General features: G+C 35.0%; 1 protein-coding gene across 3 annotated transcripts in view; it reads left to right on the forward strand.

Annotated features, from left to right (window-relative positions):
* step (cytohesin steppke) overlaps positions 1 to 22,311 on the forward strand; it is a 138,703-nt gene that overhangs the window by 13,492 nt on the left and 102,900 nt on the right. Inside the window, exon 1 of one of the 3 annotated variants that reach the window (XM_065364537.1) lies at positions 15,547 to 15,821. The exons of 1 other annotated variant lie outside the window; for it this stretch is intronic. The gene's annotated coding sequence lies outside the window, so the exon portion shown is untranslated. Of the gene's footprint in view, positions 1 to 15,546; positions 15,822 to 22,311 lie in introns of those variants that run through there. One more of the 3 variants, XM_065364555.1, reaches the window with a different exon arrangement.

A 22,311-nucleotide genomic window follows, 5' to 3' on the forward strand; every position in this document is an offset into this window, starting at 1 on the left:
GGTGGTTCCCAAAACCTTCGATCGGAACTAATTTTTCCAATTTTCTTCGATATTTGTATTTCTTTTCGGAAGTTCTAGTTCTTATTTTGTTTATTTGATTTTGTCAAACTGTATTATACTCATTTGAATCGAAATAGCCTCTAATGGGTATTTGGAGTCTCCCTCTTTCCCTTCCTCAATTCTCCAAAATACGTAGATAATACAAAAGGAAGGCAATTAAGAATAATTTATCGATGTTTACTCTATGTACCTACCCTGCGTTGTATGTTGTTCAAATACGGATGCGTGTTTGAAATGCCCGGTTCTTGAGGCTTTTTGTTTACCTTCGAGTAATTTTGCAAAAGCGCGACAAAAATGGCGCCCCTCGAGATCGACACGCGACGTGATATTCATGATCTGGTGGCGTGGCTTATACGATATTAGCAGAGGCGGCGTGGCGGCTCGGTTATCGTTTTTCTGTAACGAGATATACCTACCATTATAAGATGAATTACTATTATACGTATTTTTATTTTCAAAAGCGACGCGACATGTTTACCGTGGCCATTTGTTTTATTGAAAAGGAAAAAAGAAAGGCGATAGGCTACCGAAGTCAATATTTGATATTTGATGTGAAGTGTATGTGGCGAAATGAAGGCAGCCATGTTGAGCTACCCACGTGGCGTGGGTTTACATAATGGATGTTGAATTTTCAGTCAGATAGTGGCGAATTTGTTTGGTCAAGTTGGGAGGTAAATTTTTTTGTAAAAAAAATTATAAAATTGAGAAAAATTTGAATAATTTCTTAGTTTTTATTTTGCGTTTGAGCTCAACTTTCAGTCAGCTAGAAAATTTTTTCAATTTTCTAAAATTTTAGGGTTTATTAATTCAAGGATGGTAGATATTTTTCATGTTTCTTTGTGATGGTTTTAACAAGGAGGGTATCTCAACAGCGATAAAAAAGTTTTTTCTACCACACAAAATAAAATCGAAAATCAACCCCCAAGTACCCCACCAGCGCAAATTTCAGCTGGTGAAATTTATTTTTCAATTTTTGTCGAATTTTCAAGTTTCAAATTAGGCTTATTTCCCATCATCATCATCATTGAACTTTGACCCGGTGAGATGTTCAGCCCATCTGGGATACTGTAGAAGAATTGCTCGCTGATGCATCATCAAGTTTTTTCCTCGGTCTTTCTCTGCTCCTCCGGCCAGTTGGAGTGTAGGGGACCCTGCCCTATGAGGGCGCAGTTCCTAAGATGGCGCAATTCTAATTTCTGGCATCTGGCAATGCTGATGTAAAAACCAACTGCACCCTGTCTTTGTGCTTCACATCTTCAACTTTTCAACATAGTTGTACCCGCTCAAACAATTACCTTGCTTTCTTGAGAAGTGAGAACCAGGGTTGAAAACCATTTGGAACCACAACCGCTTTTTTAGGTCAGGTGAAACGGGAACCAGAACCATCAGAACCGTTTCAAAATTTGGAAAAGAGAAGTACCAAAAGCACAACCATATAAAATGATTTCAAAACAATTTAGAACCATTTAGAACCGATTGAGTTTTTTAAGGAAAGAACAACCAGAACAAGAACCAGAACAAGTTTCAAATAAGAAGAACCATCAGAACCCTTTTCAGGAATCGGTTCTTTTTGGTCCTCTCATCATTGAAACTTCATGTTTTTTTTACCAAAGTGAAATAAGAATTCGTGTTTTTCATGCAAAATAAGGGAGGTAAAGGGGAATTTTTTCAAATTTTCAATTTTTTGCCATTTTTTGGACCTGGAACCATTTGGAACCATTTTTTAATTGGTAGAACAACCAGCACCACCAGCAAAATATCAAAAGAGGAGTAAAAGGAAGCATCAGAACCATTTGAGTTTGAGAAGAACTGAGAACCATTTTGGAAGAACAATGTGAAAGGTACCTTTTGGAACCAGAACACAACCATTACAAAGCCATGTCTGAGAACCTTTTGGGAACCGAAACCGGGAACCACTAATATTCTATGGTTCTAAGAACCACCACCATCACAACCAATTCAATTTGAAACGGTTTTCAACCCGGTTGAGAACACATTTTTGTTTGCTTAAAAATTCGATCGTTGCAATTTTGGCTGGAACCTCTTCCAAATTGGTTTCATTACTATAAGTGACTGAAAGTATCTTATAATGTGCTGTATTTCATCTACTTTTTAATGCGCTACTCAGTTTTTTCATTAGTGTTTATGTTCATTCAAAATTCACTAAAATTTGAATTTGTATAACCAGTCCTATGATGACGCAGCCGCAAAAGCAGGAGCTTTTCAATTTTCATCAATAAAAATGGGTAGATTTAGGTGAATCGTGTAGTGGTGTATATAGTGTGCCTAATGTTGCATGTTTCTGTTCAAAATATTTCATAAAAATGTATTATTGCGAATAGATTTAAAAAAGCAGGATAGTCAGCCAAATTCACTGAAAAAACTCTAACAGCCTTTAATCAAATAAAATGGGGTAAATTAGGGATCCTAATGCATTCAACATGATAATTTCAATTGAATTCAAACGATATAGTTACAGTTTTACTTCTAAAATTGGATTTGCGCCACCTTAGGAATGAATTTGCGCCGTCAGCACATTTAGCCTTACTTACAATTCATTTGATTGAGACAAGAGTTTGAAACCAAAAGTTTTACGTTTCTGGTGGTAAGTAGTAGATAGTCTGAGGGACCTTCCATCAAATTTTTGTCCATTTTGGTTGGATACTTTAGGAGTACCAGGCTTCGGAAAAAAATTGTGCCGTCTTAAGACAGGGTCCCTTATTCTTTGACTTTTCAAGGGGTCTGTTTGTCAGGCATTCTATCAATGTGTCTTCACCATTTCTTTCTATAATCTTTCACTCATCCAATGATTGGCTCTGCTCCTAGCTCCTTCAGGATGTCTTCATTCCTTTTCCTATCGCGTCTTGTGTATCCTGCTGAGGCTCGCATGATCTCATTTCCACTGTGGTTACTCTGCTTTTTATCTTTTCTCATCGTTCATGTTTCGCTTCCATTCAGTAACATTGATCTTGCCAGCCTATTGTAGATTCTTATTTGAGTTTTGGCTCTGACTTTTCTTGGAGGGATGGCTCGGTTTATCACCCCGCTTACTCTCAAGAATTTGTTGATCTTCAGTTGTGTGTCGACCTTTCCTTTGTAAGATAGCTCGCACATGAGATATTCAAAGCTTCTGACTTGTTCTACTGGGATGGCAGCCCATTTACAACAATTTTACTGCATATTGGCTGTTTCCCCTCAAAGGCCATCACCTTTGTTTTTGTCCACGAAATTCTCATTCAGTATTTATCTGCTACTTTCTGAAGTTTGTACATTGCTCTCTGCAAGTCATCTTTGTTGTCAGCAAAGACCACCTGATCATCAGCAAATAACAGGGTATTGACATGGGTGTCATTGATGTCTAGCCCTTTTGGCTTGGTTTTCAGCAATTCTTTAATCATGTCGTCAAAGTAGATGTTGAACAGGCTACACAGCATTGGACATCCCTGTCTTACTCCTCTTCCTATCTTCTTTGCTTCTAACATGTTTCCGGATCTTACTTTTATTACATTATCCGTGTATATTTCTTCAATTAAGCATACTATTTGTTTGTTCACTTCGATTTTCCTCAGGATTTCGAACAGCTTCTTCCTTTGTACTCGATCATACACCTTCTCCAGTCTCTTCTTAACAGCTAATGTGACGTTCTTGAATAAGTCTGTTGGTAACTTATCGCTGCCTGAGGCTTTTCCCAAGATACAAAATCAAAATTTGATTAAATTAGTGTGAAGAGGTGAAATTTGATTCATATTACTATACATATTTTCGATCTTGATTGGTGATGATTTTAAATCGTTCTGGAGTCTCCAGCAGAATTTTGGATTCTACAGTTTTTGGAAACATACTAGTAGATACAAATTGGGCTCAAATGAAATTCAGCTTCTATTAATCCGGATCTTCCGTTTTTGTGGCCCTTTTGATCGAGGAACATATTTTCAAAATTCGTTTGACAATTCAAATCCAAAATTTTCCCTAGCAATTATTTTTGAAGAAAAATGAAAAATTCATGATTCGCAAAAGATTGAATAAAAAACGCTGGAGTTGGATTAGTCGTGATTCTGGTTTATTTGGAGTTGAATATCATTATAAGCTTATTTTTATGGAGTTGTTTTTTTTTCAAAAACTTGAAAATTAAAATAAAAATATGCTGGAGGCTTCTAAATAGCTCAAAACCCACTAATCGACTTGAGAAGTTTAGATTTCACCCCCCCTCCTCCCCACCCATAAAAATTATAATAATAATAATAATAATAAGCACTAGAGAAAATTTAAGATTTAGACCGGTACCAACTGATTTTGAAAATATATGGTGAGTGTATTGAAAGAGTCTCAAAGACGGAAAATCTGCGTTTGAAGGTGCTGAATTTCATTTTGGCTCTAGTTTGTGGCATTTTATGGAAAACTGGAGAATCTGGAAATCTACTGGAGGCTCCAGGACTGTTCCACGCCATCACCAATCGACTCGAGAGATCAAACATTGACAAGTGAATTGGTATATCCCCAAAGGGCACAAAATTTTTTAAAAATTTTAATTTGGGGCAAAATTTAGAAAAAAATCAAAATTTTAGAAAAAGACCAAGAAAACTGAAATTTGATCTGTACCTACCCCATTTTTGGCCTCCTGAGTCGATTAAAAGTTAAGATGCAGAGTGAATTTCAGCTTTTTAGTTTCTTTTGGTGAAATTTTGTGAACGTTTCAATTTTCAAGTTTAAAAAATCCGCCGGAGGCTGATGAGTTGAAATTAGGATATATTTTTCAAATTTCAGCTTTCTGGGTCAATTTGGTAAAATTTTGATTTATGATTCTGTTTTTTTTTTTTGACCTTTACAACGGTTTTACGTAAATACCGCTCTGAAAGAAGACCAACCTATCATCATTTTGCATTTTTTCGAAACTGGACCCCAAAATACACCATCGCCAAAAATTTCAGGTGCTGACATTAAATTTCAAAGTTTTTTTTAAAATTCAAATTTGCCTTATTTTTCATGAAAAAAATAAAAAATTGATAAAATTGACATAAAAAGTTGAATTGGTTTCCACCCTACATTTTAGACCTCCTGAGTCGATTGGTGACTGTTTCGAACCGTTCTGGAGCCTTTAGCGGATTTTCGGTTTTTCCAGTTTTCGAAAAGAACGCTGTAAATAAAGTGGAAAGTGAACTCGAATTTACCTCTTTGAAAAAAAAAGCAAAAATCGTGGATTGCTAACGCGTGAATGAAAAAAGCGGAAATTTGGTTCGTACCCTATTTTCAACATGCTGAGTCGATTGGTGACGGTTTCAAACCGTTCTGGAGCCTCCAGCGGATTTTCGGTTTCTCCAGTTTTCGAAAAAATTCTGTAAAATATCACTGAAAAAATTTTGAATTTGAATCGATACAAAAAGATATCGATTTACAGCGTTTATTCAACTACTGGAGAAATCAAAAATCCGCCAGAGGCTCCAGAACGGTTCGAAACAGCCAGCAATCGACTCAGCAGGCTAAGAATAGGTTATAAACCGAGTTTCAGCTTTCTAGATCATTTTGCTGAAATTTTGATTTTTTTTCCTAATTTCAGCCCAATTTCGAATTTTCAAACATTTTCCCAAAAATCGAAAAATGAATTTCAGCATTTGAAATTTTGATTCGTGGTATATTTTTTGTCCTCTTTCAATTCCCCTATGTCCAGTTCAAAATTTTTTGTACCTGTTGAGATATGTACTTCCCTGGTTGTGAGTACATATAATCCAAATTCATCATTTTACATTGATTTGATCAAATTTTGATTTTCTGTCATGGGAAATCGGTCAAATTAACGAATTTTAAAAATTTGCCAAAAATCGAGAAATGGATTTCAGCTGTTGAAATTTGCTCAGCTTGTGTATTTTCGAATCCTCTTTGATTTTTTTTTTATGCACAGTGCAAAAAAATGCCCTCCCCTTCCCCACCGATTGAGATACCTCTATTCTTAGATGCTTTTAGCTCTGTCGCTGTTCAAAAGTTGAAATTTTGGGTAAAAAATGAGCTATCTTTAGTTACCTATACCTCAATTGAATCTTTGATAAGTGTAATAATGTCAATAATTTATATCATAAGATGAATTTCATTTGACTAATCAACAATGTACTTCTGTTTTTCTTTGTTTCAGGTGAGTACCTATAAATTTTGATATCGTAAAAATCACTCGCGTAAGTTGAATATTTCATAATATTTTTTTTGAAAAATTATGTCTCGATAATTGACCGATATCATCGAAACTGTATCTATATCCAACGACTTAATACAGTTCGAAATTATATCACTAAGAAAATCTCAACCTAGACCTACTCGTACGTGATGGAAGTTCAACTTGCTGGATAGACGACACCATATGATACAGTTTTACAAAGAATCCCACCCCTCTCGCTCCTCCTCTCAATTATTTCTATCGAAAGTTGTCATTCTCGGGGGTGGATTTCGCATGAGAGAAAGTTTCGAGGAGGCGAAAAATTGTCCCTCCTTATGGCAAGTTTTCGTTGGTAATTGACGTCGATATACTTACTCGTACCTATACTAAGCTAAACCTACCGAGGCGAAGGCCATGTGTGGGGTGTTGGTGCTGGTGCTAGTGCGATGACTACGAGTATGACGCTCGACGACACAGCGTGGAAAAACTCGTTACACGTGCAAATGTCTCGTTCGTTGATAAACTTTTAACGACACACGATACTCGCAGGAAATTTTCATCGAGTTTTAATGACTATAGTATTTTGCAATTTGCAAGGTGCGCTACGACGACAACGACGACGACGACGACCAAGTCTTGTACACTGCAGTACTATTGTAATTCTCGCTCGTTAAACGATTATTTGTCTACGAATTCCGGGTATTTTATAAGATAATTCGTAGATGTGTTGGGTTGATTGCCTCATCATCATCCCCTTCCGTTATCTAATCACCTCGAGAGTTCTCGATAATTTAGCGAATCAATTTTTTATTCAAATACGAGACCGGAGACCGAAGGCGAAGGCGACTGGTGCGAATGAACTTGTATAATCAGAATACTGAGCGCTGAGCAGTGTGAAATGAAATTCTTTTCCCTTCGCTGGCTGGGCACCGCGTTGTTTTTATCGTCTTACGTAAATGAATCGAATGTGGTTGCAGGTCTGCGTTATAGTGAAAGTTCCGGGGTTAGAAATGCACGAAAGTATTGGCGGGGGGGGGGGGGGAGAGAAATGAAATTCGTTGGCGTCTGGTGGTATTGTTGTGTGCTTTTTTTTATGTGCGAGACCGAGAGGTACGTGCGATGGGTGAATGGAAGAATCGATTTTAATGAAATTGCATCCTCCTCTTTTTTTATCGTTTTCCGGTTTTGTTTACAGTTTTAATCAAAGTGTGTTTAATTTTTGAGAGATTTGGTTGAATTTGATGTATTTTTTTCCTTTAATATTACACGAGGAAGGAATCCCAATTACCAAAAAAAAATTTGAACGGGTTCTGAAATGTATTTTTTGATTTTTGGCGAATTTTTGAAAATGAATTTTTAGTCAAAAATAAATGAAAAAATCGAAATTTTACCAGATTGATTTAGAAAGCTGAGATTTTGTATGTACCCTATTTTTGACCCTTTTAATATGGTTTCAAACCGTTTTGGGCAATTTTGAAGCCTGCAGCATATTTTTGAAAAAAATTTAGTTTTTTGCTGAAAGTTGTCAAAATTTGTACTTGATTACAAAACGTTCCAAGAAATTTCCCTGTTTTCTAAAAATTGACCGAAAGTCTCGCTTTTTTGTCAGAAATTACAATAAATTATACCAATAATTTTCAGAAGTCCAGCTTTTTGCCAAAATTGTCAAAGTTTTACTTTCTGGCAAAAATTTGTATTGCAAAAATTCTCGTTTTTTTTTTTTTTACCAGAATTGCTTGAAAAAAGTTCTCGATTTTCTGCCTGTTGCTAAAAGTTTTCGATTTTAACTGCGAAAAAGTCTCTGCCTTTTGCTAAAAAATGGTTGAAAAGTTACTCTTTCGTGCCAAAAGTCGTCATAAAAGCTTTGCCTTTTGCTTGCTTATTGCCAAAAATAGCAAACATTCTCACCCAATTACTAAAAAAATCTTGTTTTTTTTTAAATTTTTTTTGTTGAAGATGACTATAAAAATTTCAAAGTCTTACTTTTTTGCCAAAAATTTCGAAAAAAATGTCCTTTTTTTGGTCATAGTTTCCAAAAAGTTCTGCCCTTGCAGAAAATCCCAAAGTCTCGATTGAGTTTCATTACCCAATCAACTCAGCTCGTTGAAATTTGGAATGTAAAGTAAATTTAGGCTTTCCAACTTCAATGGGTAAATTTTTGTGGGAATTTCATCTTTCAAAAATTTGCTGGAGTTTCGAAGACTGCTCAAACCGGTTCGAAACCGTTTCCAGTCGATTGGGATGTGTAGTGTTACGTTCAGCGCGAAGAATCGGAACAAAAATACGAGTAGGTACGAGAAAACTAAGTTATATTTCAACGATAAGTACAATTGAAAGTAAGACTGCCTTTGTAGGTAAATAGCAGGACTATATATTATTTGAAATAAGGATATTGGAAAGTGAAAGGAGAATAAAGTATACGAGTACAAATAGGTTATTGCATATAGTAGCTTAAAGCGTAAGGGTAATTAGGTACTTATGTACAGGGGTAATTAGTAAGGGTAGGCCGTAACAGTAGGAGGTATCGAAAATAGGTTACAATCAAATTTCAGCATTTTAGGTTAACTTGATGAAATTTTGATTTTTTCCCCTTATTTTTGGCCAAAATTGAGTGTCTAAAAGTTCACCAAAAATTGAAAAATGTACTATTGAGCATCTGAAATTTTGTTCAGTGATTTTTTTCTAACTGTGTTTTTTTTCATTTAGCTCGTCTAATTCAAAAAATTTTCTCATCTATTTTATATATATTTTTTTTTTATTTTTTGGTGTTTTGTGGAATAATTTTGGCACAGAGAAATTGAAAATTTTGTAATTTTTTTATAAGGGAGTAGACATTATTTTAGGGACCACTATTATGAAAAAGAGAGTTACCTATGTGTATTTTCAAAAATGTAAAATTTTTAAAAAATGCTTGCATTCGTCATAATTTTTTCCCAATGGGGGGGGGGGGGGTGAGTGGCTCTATTCAAGGGCTTCAATACTCTTTTAGGGACGGAGGAAGTTTTTTTCTTGAAAAAGGGGGGGGGGGTTATTTTGAAAAATTGAAATGTGAATTTTTTAGGATGTCTAAAAAAAATTCAAATGTCAATTTTGTTTTGAAAAAAGGTAGTGAGAAAGTAGCGATTTTTTATTTTTAGAAATGTTCTCTGATTTTGATTTACTTCAATTTTTTGAATTTTCTCAAGTTTTGAGAGACGAGGGACAGTGGAAGAATTTTTCTTGAAAACATGGATTACTTTTGAGAATTATTTTGAAAAAACAGAAAATTTTTTAATATGGTGATTTTTTTTTAATTTTTCAAACTTTGGAACTCTCGGCGCCACTTTTTCTGAATTTAGGGAAAGCCAAAAAAATAGGGAATTATTTTTTCATAAAATCCATCCAACGGTCAAAATATGAGTCACCCTATAGTCAGCATATCATCTTCTTCCTCCGACTTGTACGATAGCAGCGATGACATCATTCGTATTTTTTTTCATCTCAATAAATTCACCCACTCTTGTGTATTTCCTTTTGAAAATTTATGTATTTTGGAAATCTAAAACGAAAATTGAATACGCGCGCAGGAAAAACCTTTCTATTCGATGTCTGTTCTCGGTTACAGTCAGAAAAATTGATTTAAATGTAGGAATAATATCAACGAATTCGTCCCACTCTACAGTATCAGTATAAATTAAGCTAACAAACAAGCATCAAAGCTAAAAAATCTACTTATAAAAATTCATCAATTTTTTCATCAAAGAAATTTTTAATTTCGCGAACAACATTCGCAGATGGTATTTTTTGCAGCTATAGCTGTTAACCGAGACGATATTTTTATAAGAAGATATTTCAAAATTATTTCTTCTCTTCGATAATTTTTAAATGTGTTTTCGCCCATCAAAACGGTGAAATTAACACATCTTTGAAAAATTTATTCATGTATTTCGCATTTCACGAATTCGGAAGCTGCATCGTCGTTCTTTTTTTTTACATACTGCGTAATATACGAGCATAATTATTACGTATTATTGATAAACAAAAACGCCAAGAAGAGAAGCAAAATTTTAATAACAGGAAATAGGAAATGCGTGCCGCTGTCGTGCTGTTTTGATAACGATGATAGAGTCGCCTCTTGGTTTTCCGAATGCGCTGCACAGCGAAAGATAGTACGGTATGGCAGTAAAATAAGCCTACGTTCGTATTGTCCGCAGTGTCAGTGCACATTAAAGTCTACAATACTTAGCCAGCCTATAAGCTACGTATGTAATGTACTTTCCTTTCGCGTAACTGGCCCTGGTCAGCCAGTAGTTTTATTCAAAACGAAATCGAAAAGGGCGTTAACTCGCTTATACTCGTGCATCGTTTCTCCTTTTTTTTTATCCTTTTCTTTAATAAATTTAAAAGCTGCAAAAAACTAACCAACGTTGCTCTCCCTTTTCACCAGAGCTCACTGGGTATGTTTTCGAATAGTTCACTAGCCCATGGGAGTTATCATCCTCTCTGCCTATACTAAGGCACTATATGTTTTGACGTTATTACTCAACGCGACCGTTTACCTATCTTCCTCTTCGTCCTCCTTTCCTCTTTTCCATTTCCTACGACGAATCTCTCTATATCAAATAAGTTACGTTATATGTTTTTTTTTTGTTGTTACACCGCAACAATGAACTTTCCTATTCTCAATTTACGACCACTTATTTCGAACATAGAATGTTGGACGTTAATCAAAGTTTACTTTCGCTCGATTTTTTTTTCTCAGGGAGCCTGTGAATGGCTATGAAAATTGTTCATTTTTCAATATTTCTTTTTCGCAGTGAAATTCAGTCAAAAAAGGGTATTCGAAGTTCACCATGTCCTGCTATTTTAGAGCCTCTGGCGTGATTTGCGATTTTTCCAAAATTTTTGAACTTCTTTCAAGAGCTAGGTGCGGAAATCAACTTAGAGCCAGTAGCACAATGCAGGTTTAAATTTTGGTTTAGCTGAACTTAGTTTAAATTTTGAACCAGGTTCAACTTCTGTAGCGTTGCACAACATTGGTTCAGGTTTAGATTAACTAATCCTTCGATTAACGCGTCATTCAACCAAATTTTGTCGCAATTATTGTTGGTTATGTCCGTGATATCACTGATATCAATGTTTTGGAGTGATTTTTGATTACATTTTTAATGATTAGAAATATCTTACAATTGAATGATTGGAAACAAAGTTCTAATTTATGAATAAATTTAAAAAAAATAAATATTCTCGAACGGATAGTTGACTAGATTTAATTTTTTTGCTGCAGGAAATTAATTTGTTTGAGGGAAAATGCCCAATTTTGAACTATAGTCATCAAATTTTTCAGTATGGTGGTGATATGATTCGAAATTTTACATTCAACAATATTATTCTTTTTTTTTGTCATTCAATGTAAGTAATTATACTTTGTATTTGTCAAAAGTTGGTATTATTTGAAGTAATCGGTTTCCATTTGCAAAATAATCAGTAATCACACAACTTGAAACAACCAATGAACAGGCGCGGATTTGTTAAACCTAGGTTAACCTCCAAAAATTGAGGAGTTGAGTAAGTAAAACCTGGTTTAAGCTGCAAAAAAAGTTTAACCGTCCATTGTGCTACACTGCATTTTAGTTAAACCAGAGTTAACCTACAACTCTGGTTTAAACCTGCATTGTGCTATACTGGCCCTGAGGCAGCTAAAACTCAATTTCTGGCTTATTTTCGATGTGTTTTCATAAATTCATTCTTAATTTATAGCGATTCCCAGGCAGATACCTGAAGTGTGTTTTTTGGCCTGCACATTTATGGGATTCAATTTGGAGGAGTCAAAATTAAAAAAAAAGAAACTGAAATTTCGGATAATCATTGTTTTTTGGATTCTCAAAAATTTGCCAAGAAATCGAAAAATCGATTCTGGCAATTGGAATTTGGTTATTTGGGGGGGGGGAGGAGGAGGCTTCAAAACATTTTCAGAGATTTTGAATAAGTCTCTTCTCCATCAGTAGCTTTGTTGTGTATACTCCATCAATGCACGACAGGGCTTCATACCTGAATGTTTTTGGGTATGGGTGGTTAAGATGTGATATACATGTTATATATATTTACCTATTTCTAAGCATTTTTATAAAATGATGTATATAGCCATAGCCGCATTAGGTAGTTACTCTGTATTCAAATAGAATGAATCATAGTACACAGTCCACAAAGTTATCACTATTTTCATGGTCCTCTACAAACCAGATAAAATCAGTTGCAATGTCTGAACCTGCTAATGACGACAACGACGACGTTTTTCTCGATGATGACATTTCAAGTGACGACGATGGTACAATTAGCTCCTTGACTTCAACCTCAACCTCGACTTCAACAAATATAAATAATAGAAACGTATTGAACATCTTAGTTGGCGATCTTCGAAAGCTTGACATTGGTGTTTTTTTAGAGGATCGGGTTAGGGTATTGGGTGTGGTATTCCAAAATTTTTCTGGTATGGGTATCGGGTACAGGTTTGAGATTTTCTTCAATTTTTGCCATTTTTGATACAATTTTGATGAAAAACCCGAAAAAATACCTGATCTATCAGGTATTTGGGTTCAAAATGGTTTTATTGGGTATGGGTACAGGTACAGGTACAGGTATTCCTTTGTTTTATTTTTTTGGGTACAGGTACAGGTATGGGTACGAGTTTGGGTACAGAAATTTATGGATTTTTGTTGGGGTATGGATATGGGTAAGGGTACGGGTTTGAAGCCCGGATGCACGATCTTCCCTTTCAAACCCCATTTTGGTAACTTATTGCTGCCTGGGGCTTTTCCATTTCTGGAGCTTTTCAAGGCTCCATCTAGCTCCTCCCAAGAAAATGGCTCATACTTGATCTCCTCATGGTTTGTTGTTTGACTTCATTGTCCAGATCACTCTGTAGGTTTGCGTAGTATTCAACCATTTTTTCGCAGTCTGGTGGGGCGATGTTGGCTCTGTGTACCTTCTCTTCTGATATTCTTTTGATTATTGTTTGCCACAAATCTTTCATATTGTTCCTGTTGTGTTTCTCTTATGATCTGTCTTGTGGCTTGCTTCATCTTGTTCATTCTCTGAACTCATCCACATCTGGAAAATGTTTTGTTTCCTCTTCACTTCTCTTGATAGTTCGTCGTTCCAGATTTTCAGCTTTTTGTGGTTTCCTCTACTTGATCTTTTCCTAATGCCTCCTTTGCTGCTCTCTGTACAATAGTTTTCAGGCCTACCCGCTCCTTTTCTACCTCCTCTTGTACTCGTATGTTTTTGATGATTTCCATTCTTCTTTTATACAGCCAGTTTGTTACAAGCGGTGAAGGCATATTGCACCATATCATATGCCCCTCTGTGGGTTTGGGAGAGCAAATCACCGGAGAAAAACACGGACTGATGAGTCGTTTAATGAGTTGATGTTCAGCAACATCTCTATGTTCAGTTATCTTCCCTGTTTTGTTGACTTTAATGGCTGCTTCAACGAGATAGTGATCCATTTAAATGGTCACAAGTTTTGGCAATTGTCGAAAAGGGCCCTTTTTAGTCAGAATTGTTAGAAAGCCATTCATTAAAAAAATAATGCTGCTTTTTTCCAAATGTTATGCCGAAATTGCAAAAAAATAAATGTCTTCCAAAAAGTGCCAAAAAGTCCAGGTTTTCTTTCAGAATGGTCAAAAAATTCCTTTTTGTCTAGATTGAAATTTCAATATTTTAAAAAATTAAATCAAAAAGTCTCATTTTTGCAAGATTGTTAAAAAGTCCTAATAAATTTTTAAAAAGTTACATTTTTTGACAGAATTGTTTAAAAGTGCCTTGTTTCTTTTTATCGAAATTGACAGAAAGACCGGTTTTTGCCAAAATTGTCAAAACGTCCAAACATCTAAAAAGTAGTAACAATTTTTGCATTAGGTGTCCAAAAAGTCCTGCTTTTCTCAAAATTGTCGAATAAAAGTTTTGTTTTATGATTAGGTAAAATGCAAATGCAAAAGCTCCTGTTTTTGCAAAAATTTCCAAAATGTTCAAAGTTCTTCCAAAATTGTCAAAAAACATGTGTTTTTCGCCGAAATTTCCGGAAAAGTTTTTCATTATATGTGTCAAAATTGTCGGAAAGTTATTAGGTGTAAAATTTGTAAAAAAAAAAAAAAAAAAAAAAGGTCTTGGTGGTAATTTTTGTCAAAATTGTTGTTTCACTTTTTGTTTAAAAAAAATCCAAATTTTTCTCAGAAGTGTTGAAAAGCCCTATTTTTTTCCAAAACTTGTAAATAAAAACCTGGTTTTTGACAGAATTGCTAAAAAGGTAGGGCTACATTTTTTTAGGCAACATTATCAAAAAGTACTCTAGAAACTCTTTTTGGCCACAAAATGGTCAAAAAGTTCTTTTTTTCTGCCTGAACTGACATAAAAATTTCTGTTTTCCGTATACGTAAAAAAAAGTCTTACTTTTTATCCAAGTTTACAAAACGTTCTGCCCCTAAAAAATGCTTGCTTGTATAAAATTTCAAGCTTCTTCGTCCCAAACAATTCGTGGAATCTCTGTACGTGGAAAATGTAATAATTGTAATGAATCTCCAAAAAGGAAAATTGTAGGATTTTCAAAATTTTCATGCCATTGAGTAGTAAAAAGATTGAATTTTTGATCACCGTAGAAAGCTTCACAAAAAATAATATTTTTTGTCTTTTCGTAATGCACTTTAGAACGACCTTGAATTTGAAACTCAATTTCCAAAATAATTTTTTTTTTTTTTAAATAAAATCCCCTCCGTTAATAGGTTATTTCTTTATTTTTGATCAAAAAATTTGTCGTTTCGAAAATTATGTCACTCTCACATTTTTAATGATTGACTTTACTGTAACTTTTTATTTTTTCTCAAAATTTTGGATTTTGGCTTCAGAAAATGAGTAAACCTCAATTTAAAAAAAAAATCTGATTAGCGAAGTTATAATTGTACTCCTTTCATGTACTGAAATTTTTAAATTTCCATCCATCAGATTCTTCTCTGGTCTCAAAAAATTAATATTCTGATCGTTATTTATTCATTTTTTTTGAAAAGATTTTCGTTTTAATATCATTATTGAATTTTTTCCACGATATTTTTTAATGTTTTTAATGGAAGTAGTTTCAATGAGAAAATGAGTTTTGATGCAGCATGCAGATATTAAAGACATCGTATAATTTCACGACCAATGCGATGGTCAACGCACCTAGGTAATTACTTCATTATTTTCAATATTACGACCGGTCTAGGGCGTAAACAACTCCGATTCGAAGTTGATTTTCACGACGTTGACTCCGGTAACACTGGCCCGCGCCGGTTCGCGACGCCGAAAGCTTGTGATGGGGACTCTCGGCTGCCTCGCCGACGTCGACGTCGTCATCGGCATTCAGTAGTGTTTACGTGTTTGAGAACGGTGCTGGTTGTGTAGTGCTCGATCGTATTTTCCCACCGGTGTGTGTCGAAAGTTCGTATCACGAGTGTATTCGACGAATTCGGAAAATAAAAAATTCCCCAAATGTGCCATCCTCATTCGCCGATCACTTCTATAGTTGGAAAATTTTTCAGTTATTTTGCACGAAAGTGAATTAGTGACGTGAGAATTTTTTTCAACCGAAAGTTCGATTATTTTACTGGTAAATTTCTTCTGCATTTTTTAATTGGCAATTTTTTTTTTCTTTCTTCGTACGTTATTGAAATATTCATCGGTAGTTTCGTGTTGATTCGGTATTGTTTTGAAAACACGTGCGTATGTATGGAAAGATGTTGGCCTTTTTTGATGGCTTGATGAAAAAGGAGCACTAGTTCAAGGGTATTTGACAAATTATTTTTTAAGAGAAAAAACGTCTCCGGAGTAATTAGGTAGCTTTTTTTTTGGAGTGTTCGTTTTTTTCTGCTGTACAACTTTACGAGTATTTCTTCTTATGTACGAATAATGTTTTCTAACGACGTATTTATGTACTTACTCTCGAAAGCGGAATGATAGCTCATTTTAGTCTTACGTGACCTCTTGTCAGCTATGCTGAGTAATACCTCTTCGTATATTGTTTTGGGCGTTGTTATTGCGGAGTGAAATTGGGAGTAAAGAGGGGTATTTTGAAGTATCGCCGACACACTTGTGGAATTTAAAAAGCACCGAATGAAAAATATCGCTGTAAAGTTTATCTCGACATGTACTGTGCATACCTATACGTCGCGTCGTCGTCGTCTGCTTTTATGTACATGTATACGAAGGTACTACGTCTTATATACGAACGTAAATAAACGCATACGTACGTTTTTATAGTTGTGTATGGTGTTTTAATTGCTAAAGAACGAAGTACAACACCGAATGATAAGTTCGAACTTGGTCACGAGTACGTATTGTAAACAGAAGAAAAGTTGGCTAACTTTATACTAAAATCATAAAATAGCAGAGTTGAGAAAATTCTCGCAATCTATAGGCTCGATTTTGAGACTGGCGCTGGCTCAACCCCCCTCAACCCCCTCCCCCCAATCGACACGGAGACAATACGACGAAGAAACGAGCAAACAACATAGAGGGGGGTTGTGCGCCAGGCGCAAAGGTAAATTGAAAGTTGTACCTACTAAAGCTATATACTGAGAATTTTAAAGAGGTGAAAGCTTTTAAACGAGAGTAAATTTACTCTGGCGACGATATTCGAGTTTTGGGTGAAATTTTTACAAGAGGCGGCAGCACGACGCCATCATCCCTGTAGCTCGGCCTAAACCTAATGGAAACGTTGAAACACCCCCTTACTCCTCAGCTACCTCTTGCCCATAAAATAGGGAATTACCTCTCTGTGTAAGTGTAAAGTACGTATGTAAATATTGAATTTCAACTTTACGTTCATTCGCAAGCAGTGTATATAGGCTGTTTGTGTTTTGTTACTATTGCTTGAAAATCGAAGAAAATTTTTTCTCGATTTACTAGGTTTTTCGAGTCGAAGTCGTCGCGTGAAAAATGTATTTAAAAAATAAGAAAAAAGGTCAAATTATGCAAATAGGATTAGCTTCGCGAGTTTGCCGAGTTTTTTTGCCCCGACCGAACGAACGTTTCACGACGCTAATTTTGACGTTTTTCTATAAATTTTCGTGGAAAATTGATGTGGTTTTTTTTTTTTATTTCTTTTGCTTTACTGTCGGATGGAGAGAAATTTTTACCATGTTTTTCTAAACTTTAGGTTTATCGAGAGAACGTGCTCGACTGTAATGGCAAAGCTGAAGTACGTGCTGAGGATTTAATTGCCGAGTAGTTTTTTCCCTTTTGAGAATTCAATCGTCGTTGGAAGAATTCGCGGATTTGGATTCGGATTGGAATTGGAATTGAAATAGGTACCTACTGGGGTTTCACGCGGATTGGATCGTTCAATTATCGTAGATTTTATTCGATGTGTGTGTGTGTGTTTTTGAGAGGGTGGAAAATGAATTGTTTTGAGGGTGTTTGGTTTATTTTGGAGAGGGGTGCTGAAAATTTAAAGATTAGAGAGTTGTTTGTTTGTATGATAAATTGATCGATCGTCGATTAGCTCCCTGTATAATAATTTCAAGTGTTTGGTAACATTTTTCAGGTTGGGATGGTTCGTTGCTAAAATTTTGGAAATGGGAAAGGGAAGGAAGGAGGGGGGGGGGTAAAATTGTACGAAATATTTCACAAAAACAAAAAAAAATTATTGAGTAAATTTAATTTTTTTTTGAGAAATCGTTGGTCGTGAATTGGTGAAAAAAGTTGGAAAATATTCCAAAATATTTCAGATTCGTGTTATTGTAGAGTTTTTTTTCATCAAAAATACCGATTTGAAAATGATTTTAATTTTTTTTCAAATTTTTGCCATATTTTGGAGCCCTGGTGAGGAGTTCAGAGGGGTTGGATTTCAAAAATGAGAAAAAAATTAAAATTCTTGGTTAATCTGTGACTCAATTTTCAACTATTTTTTTTTTTTTTTTTTTGAATTTTCAACAAAATTGTGGATTTTTGCACTCCTGCCCCTTCAGAAGGGTGAATATCCCAATTTGAAAATCAGTTTACAGGGTATCTAACAGGTAGTGCAAGTAGTGAAAGTAGTGAAAAAGTAGTGATTTTTAAAATGGGTAGTGAAAGTAGTGAAAAAGTAGTGAATTTTGGTAAAAAGGTAGTGAAAAAATGAAAAAATTCAAATGCGTTCTTTTTTTTCTCAATCTTCATTCTGTAGAAAAGAGCTCATTTGTCGACTTTTTTAGAACTTGAATTACACAATTTCGAGAGCTTTTGCCCTCGCTTCGCTCGGGCTATTTGCTCTTTTTCCACATAAAAAACTTTTTGTTCAAATTCAAGAAATGTTCAAAGTTTGAATCAGAAAAATGAACTTCTCTCTGCATGAAGAAACTTTTTTTTTACTTCTCAAAACCTGAATTTTTGAAAGCTTTTGCCCTCGCTTCGCTCGGGCTCGTTAGTTTTTTACTGTTACAAAAAAGTGTTTTATTCACCCAATTTCATTACATTAGCCAGAACCTAAATGGTGAAAATAAAATCAAAAATTGAAATGATAAAACTATATTTTCAACATCCGCTTGCTTGAAAAAAATCTTTGGATGTTTGAAGACACTGGAAAAGCGACAAATTCTAATTTGAAAGTTTGCTCCCCCCCTCCTCGGCTCTCTTTTCTTAGAAAATCTCGAGCGTTTAAAAAATGTCCTGCTAAAGTCTTTCTTTTTTATTTTGAAATTTTGTTAGATGCCTTGTCTTACAATGGATGTAATGCGTTCATTTGCATTGTTTTTTTAAAAATAATTTTGATTGAAATTGAAAAATACTTTGTATGCAAATTTTCAACTAATTTCAATTTTTTTGAAAATAAATTTTCCTGTAAAAAATTTGACTTTGTTACATTTTTAGTGGGGGGGGGGGGGGTCGTGTGGATAGCATTCTGAAAATTTGGTTGAAAAAAAGTAGTGCAAAAAGTAGTGAAAAAGTAGTGATTTTTCAAAATAAAAATCCGTTAGATACCATGGTTTATTAAAAGAGGATTAAGAAAGAGTTTACTTACTTCGTAATTTTTCAATTTTTGAATGAGGAAACTTTTCGAACTAGCACTCTCAGATTTGAACGAAACCAAGCTAGATCGAAAGAGCATGCTCTAAAATCCCCGTAACTGGAATTTCAAGTGCTGAAGTTCATTTTTAGATTTTTGACAAATTTCAAAAAAGTTGAAAAATCTAGGAAAAAAACGGTTTTTAGGGCAATTTTTTTTTTTGGAAAAGTGAATTGATGTAAAATTTTGAGATATTTTGGAGCCCCCGATGATTTTTTGATTTTTCCCAAACATTTCAAATCGCTCAAAATTTAAAAATTTTTAAAAAGCAGATTGGTTTCCAAACCTTTTTATGAAATATAATTTGTCGAAAAAACAAGACTTTTTTCAATTTTTCGGATGAAAAGCGAAACTTATTTTGAGTAATTTAAAAAAAAAAAATAAGATCCAACCTGATTCCCAAACTTTTTTAACCGGACAAAGGTAAATCGAATGAGCATGCAACAAAAACATCAGTCAAAATTTTAGACACAAAACAGCATTTTTTAGATTTTTGGTGGAAATCTTGGGGCCAAAAATTTAAAAAAAAATCGTCCAAATTTATCTGTAGAAAGCTGAAATTTGGAATGCAGGGCCCTATTTCTTAAAAACTTGACAATTTCAGCAGAAAAATAACTTGACATCAGTCGAGAATTTGTTCCAAAAAATTTTTTTCGAAAAACGAGACTTCTTTTGGATTTTTTAAAAGGAAAACACAAAACTTTTTGATAATTTTCGACAATTTTGGCTAAAAAAGAGTAAAACTTTTCAATTTTTAAGAAACTACCATTTTTTGCAATTTTTGGCGAGCGAAAAAAACAAAACCTTTTTGAAATTTTTTGCAATAACTGACAAAATAAATTTTAGCAATTTTGATTTAAAAAAAAAAAAAATTGTGAATCATTACTACTTAATTTCGGGCTACTTTGTCGATACTTTTCAGTATTTTTTTTGGGGTGGGGGGATTTGGGTGAAAACCAAAATTTTAAAATGAGATCCAACCTGATTCTCAAAATTTTTTTAACCGGATAAAGCTAAATCAAAAGAGCATTTTTAGATTTTTGATGAAAATCTTGAGGCTAAAAATTTTTAAAAAATGAATAAATTCGACCAAATTGATCTAGAAAGCTGAAATTTGGTATACAGGGCCCCATTTTTCAACCCACAAAATCGATTGGAGTCGGTTTCAAACCTTCTAGAGCATTTCTGGAGCCTCCAGGAAGTTTATTGAAAGTCGAAGTTTCAACAAAAATTTGCCTAATGAAGTTGGAAAACTGAAATTCACTCAATACCTCACTTTTAACGTGATAAGTCGTTTAGAACTGGTTTGAATCCGTTCTGGAGTCTCCAGCTAAATTTTGGAACGTTCAGATTTTCAAAAAGTTGAAATTCTGGAATTTTTAAAAATATAGCGGATGGAGGCTCCAAGAACGGCTTGAAACCACCTTCAATCGACTAATATATTTTGAAATTATGGTATGCAGTAAATTTTATCTTTCCAACTTCATTTGAGTGAAATTTCAACTTTCGAAAATCTGCTGGAGGCCTTAGAACTTTTCAAAACAGTTCGAAACGGGTTTAAATCGAGTCATTGGGTCGAAAATGGGCTGTATACCAAATTTTATATTTTTCATTCAATTTGGTGAAATTTCGACGTTTTCCTCATTAATTCGCCAAAAATCGAAAAACGTTTTCAACTCGTGAAATTTTCATTAGTAATGTATTTCTTCACGCTTTTTCGGTTAGAGTCAAAAATTATTCATCTAGTTCGGATACCTCCGATGTGTAAAAGAATCAATAGTGCAAATACGACGAGTAGCAGCTGGAAATTTCAAATTCGACAATATTTTGACAAGCTCTTTGCAGTATAGAGTTATTAAAGTTTCACGAACATCAAAAACTGCCATTCCACGTCGAGTAGCCTGATTCCAGCACACGCTTCATCAGTATCATCTACAACAAAGTGGAATTGATTCTCCATTCAAAGCGAATAGTTTATTGCCCCGTCTACGTCTGTGGAAAAATTTCCGCGAAACGTTGTGAATTTTTAATTAATTTTCCAAAATCACGCTTTTAGCCATATATTTCACGGTGAAATACGCCGCCAATAATGCCGATATTACGCAGTTGAAAAGTCAACTTCCACCATACCTACGCTTTTTCACCATTATCGCAGCACGAAAAGTTGACGAATCCCTTGGAAAGATTCATTACCGGCGAAGTTGGCGGTAATCCTCGGTATATACTCGTCGTCGTCGTATAACCTACGCAATTCGACTCGGAAATTTTTTAATATAGTTCAAAGATCTGCTTAGCGCACGACAGAGACCTCTCGACTTGTCACAGCTAAGCCGCCAAAGCGACCAATTAACAAAATCTAGTATCTCGTAGAAGCTGAAACAATACGAGCGGGGGCGTGCGACGCGGCGCGGCGCTAAATATTCCCACCGAAATCATCCCTTCGCTCGCCGCCTCTCCTGCGCCATTATCGTCGCGTCTTTGCCACTGCCGCGCCGCCATCATTAATCTGTCAACAAAGCGGCGTATAATAAATCGAGTTTAGATAGAGACGAGCGAGGTGTTCCGTTCATCGTTCCGGTAGCGCCGAATAAAATTCCAACGTACGACTATTACGTATACGAGAGAACGTCGAGCGATGTTTAAAATTAAATTATATACGTTGATGCGCGATAAAATGACGAAATCCAATTACCAAAGCCGCTGTTACCACCGCCGCTGCCATCTTCGTCGCTCCAGTTTGGCCAGGTTTTTGGGTAAATTGCAGTGCGCCAAACATTCGCCACACAGATTAAAGTTGCAGCTTCGTTAACGCGAAACAAAGTTTGACTTGGCAGCAACATGCAAAAGGTGAATTTATATACGCGATTTTCTTCTCGTACCTCAAATTTGATCAATTTTCAGCTTCGAAATTGGGCTTGTATGTAGAATCAAGGCTTCATTTGAAGTCAAACAACGATGAAAATTCATTCACTCTTCGGTTGAATTCAAATTCCGAAACGGTGGATTTTCAAAGAGTGGTGGGAGGAGAAGGAGAAAGACGAGAAGGAGGAGGAGG

This window comes from Planococcus citri, chromosome 1 (assembly GCF_950023065.1).
Source record: "Planococcus citri chromosome 1, ihPlaCitr1.1, whole genome shotgun sequence".
NCBI classification, from domain to species: Eukaryota; Metazoa; Arthropoda; class Insecta; order Hemiptera; family Pseudococcidae; genus Planococcus; species Planococcus citri.